Here is a 3,537-nt window from a genome sequence, read left to right as displayed (position 1 = left end):
CTCCAAATCTTAAGTGTAAATATTATAACTGCTAACTCAAGGTCATAGATAAGATAACATTAAGAGGGTTTTTGGGAACAAATCGTTTCAAATTAGGGTTGTAGTGTAAATTTTCAATTGAGGACGACCATTCTAAATTTAGGTACGGTCGTTCCTAACTAGGGTTTCATATATAAAATTTGAATTGGGAATCGCCATTCCAAGGTTGGGGACGGTTGTTCCAGGTCTTGAATTATGACTCTGAGTGTTTTGAACCTCCTGGTGTTGTCTTGGTCTATTTCTGTACTTTATTGGACTCTCGAAGGCTGCTCTTCTCGTCCTAGTGGCCTTTCATCCTTAACAGGAGTGACCCAAACGAAATATAGTGTTTACAATATATATATATATATATATATATATATATATATATAGGAGGGTTCAAACGACACCGGTGTAATTTTTACTAAGTGTTACACCGCTTAATAACTTTATATTAAATGTGAATTTTGAAAATCCAACCGTTAGATTGAAAGTTCATATCTCTTAGATCAAATATGTCAAATTTTGTTAAAATTTAACAAAAACTTAAAGGTAATCAAAATGTTCATATTTTAGTATATTTTGAAATGTATATATTACGTCAATTTTGTTTTATGAGAATGAAGTATCAAATCATCTTAGATTAATATAAAATTTGATATATATGATCTAAGAGATATGAACTTTCAATCTAACGGTTGGATTTTTAAAATTCATATTTAATATAAAGTTATTGAGCAGTGTAACACTTAGTAAAAGTTACACCGGTGTCGTTTGAACCCTCCTCATATATATATATATATATATATATATATATATATATATATATATATATATATATATAATAAGTTACAATAATCTCAATATATTTATGATAGTAAATTTTTATAGGAATAAGTAATGTTACTCCAACCATATAGGCTTTGCTCCATCGTTAAAGAAACATTAAAAGTACTTTAAAATATTTAGATATTTAAAATAAATCAAATGAAATAAAATTAGAAAGAATAAAATGAAATATTATAATTTATTTTACCTTTTTCGTTAGATTAAGCATAAATAATGCACAATGGTATTTCTTTGTCAAAATAGAGATACTATATAAATCATGTTCTTCGATCAAGAAAATGAAACGATAAAAAAATTATGAAGTAACTATTATTTTAATCTATACAATATATATGACATGTTAAATATTTATTTTATATAATTAAAATTTATAATAAATTAATAGATTATATATCAATAAATTTTATATTTTAATTTATATTTGTGTGTATATATTATAAATTATAATATATTTAAAACTAGTATAAATAAATATTTTGAAATATGTAAATTATATTTATATTTCTGATAAATAATTATATTATGATACAAGTTTTCTTTTAGTTATTACAATTTATTTTTAAGTATTAAAAGATAAATTAAATAGATAAAATTTTAAAATTTCACAAAAATTATCTCATTAAAAAAAATTTAAAACACTAAATTCTAAAGAACAATTCATATAAAATGATTATCTTGATTTATACAATGAACATGGTGTTTTCTTTTAGGAGGGAGTTTGATAGAAAGAAAAAAAAATTACATCTAAAACATGATTTATAAAAATCATAAATATTTATAAACATAATTTCAAGTAATGATTAAATCTATCTAGTTAATCATAAATATTTTTTTAGAATGTTGATAAATGTTATATAAAAATTAAATATTTTAATTATATAATCTAAATGAATTAAAGTAACTTAATATATTTACCCTAGATTCTAAGTTAGACATGTAAACAATTTGGTAAAAATCTTGTGTAAAAAATATCTTCGGTCTAAAAATATTAATTTTTTAAAATATAAATCAAACATTAAAAAATTAATATTCTTAATTTCACATTCCTAAAAAAAATAGTAGTACACGTGGCTTGTGTCCTTCTCATCGATTATGTTTTGCATGGTCATTGATCCATAAAGCAAATGGTGCTTCAAGTACATGTAATGTGTGTATGGGTATGTAGGTCACATTGCGTGTCGTGTTTCTGTTTTCATCCAAAAGCAAAATGATTTCCCTTTTCATTTTCCCCAACTGGATATGGTGGGACACCTGCTACTGCTTAATGCTTCATGGAGCTTTCTCCTTCGGTCACGCCTCTTCCTCTTTGTCTTCATCTTCATTTTTCAATCTATCTAATCCATGCCAAAAACACCTAATTTCATCATCTATATATGAACCATTTCTCATGATTAAAGTCAGTTTTAAAAAATATATAAGAATTATTAACAAATGCTAAGGTGAATTTTTAACAAGTTAATTAAATTTTATTATAAATAAATTGTTGCAATGCTTAAATATTATTTTAATAAATTTTTAAAATTATATTTTAATTTTTTAAAATAAAAAATAAATTGCTATAATGAGTAAATATTATTTTAATAGGTTAATTAATGTTTTAAAATTATAAATGATACATAAATTACTGAAGTAAATAAATATTAGTTTAATAAATAAATTAAATTTTTATTTTATTTAAAAGTTATAAAATAATAATTTAACCCATCCATATGTCAATATTTGTCTACTAAAGGGTCAGCATGATAACATATTATATACATATCAATCTTGGAATATCTGCTATATGCAAACAACTGAAGCTAACCAGTGGCACGTGGCAAAGCTAATGGTTTACAAGCAAAAATGTCATTATGAAGCAACTCTTCCGCAATAAGTTGGCAAGATGGAAAGATGCAAGCAAGAATCATATGTGTACACGTAAAAATTGATATATTATTTTAAAATATTTGTATATAATATTTTTTTTCTTTATATATTATTAAGAATTTAATAGTCATGTATTGCTATTTGTTAGTTTAAAAAATTGTACACTTTCAATTAATGAGAAATTATCATTGGTATGATTTTGATAGGATTAAATTACATATAACTAAGAATTATACGAGTATTAACTAGAAAAATAAGAAAGTGTATTAGATCAAGATTTCATAAATCTATATTAGCATGAAAATATTTTGTAGATTTTAAAAAAATTAATGTAATGATTTTTAAAAATAATTAAAAGACTTTCATAATCAAGATTTTATAATATAGATTTTATTGGATTTATATCATAAGAATTTATGAAATTTTAAAGGATTTTATAAGATTTCAAAAGATAATATAATTTTTTAAAAAATAATATAATTAATAAAAAATAACATCAATAATAAGGTTTGATTAAAGAAAAATAAAATCAATACAATCTTTTAATAAACAATTGAAATTCTACCTTTATGTTCTTTAAGTAACATTTCTTTATACATAATCTTTTATACATTGATATTTTCTCATTCATGCTATTGAATTTGAATAATATCTTCATTATTATGATATTTATTAACTAGTTAATAAATCAAAATTGATCTAGCATGATGGACTAGTTCGTTAACTCATTAGGTCAAGACAGGTTGGTCTCTTTATTTTAGGCTTGAAAGAGTTCGGGTTTCCAACCCAATGACCATTGGCAAG

This window comes from Cajanus cajan, chromosome 2, assembly GCF_000230855.2.
Source record: "Cajanus cajan strain Asha chromosome 2, NIPB_CcT2T_4, whole genome shotgun sequence".
Taxonomy (NCBI): Eukaryota; Viridiplantae; Streptophyta; class Magnoliopsida; order Fabales; family Fabaceae; genus Cajanus; species Cajanus cajan.
This window is presented reverse-complemented; position numbering follows the sequence as displayed.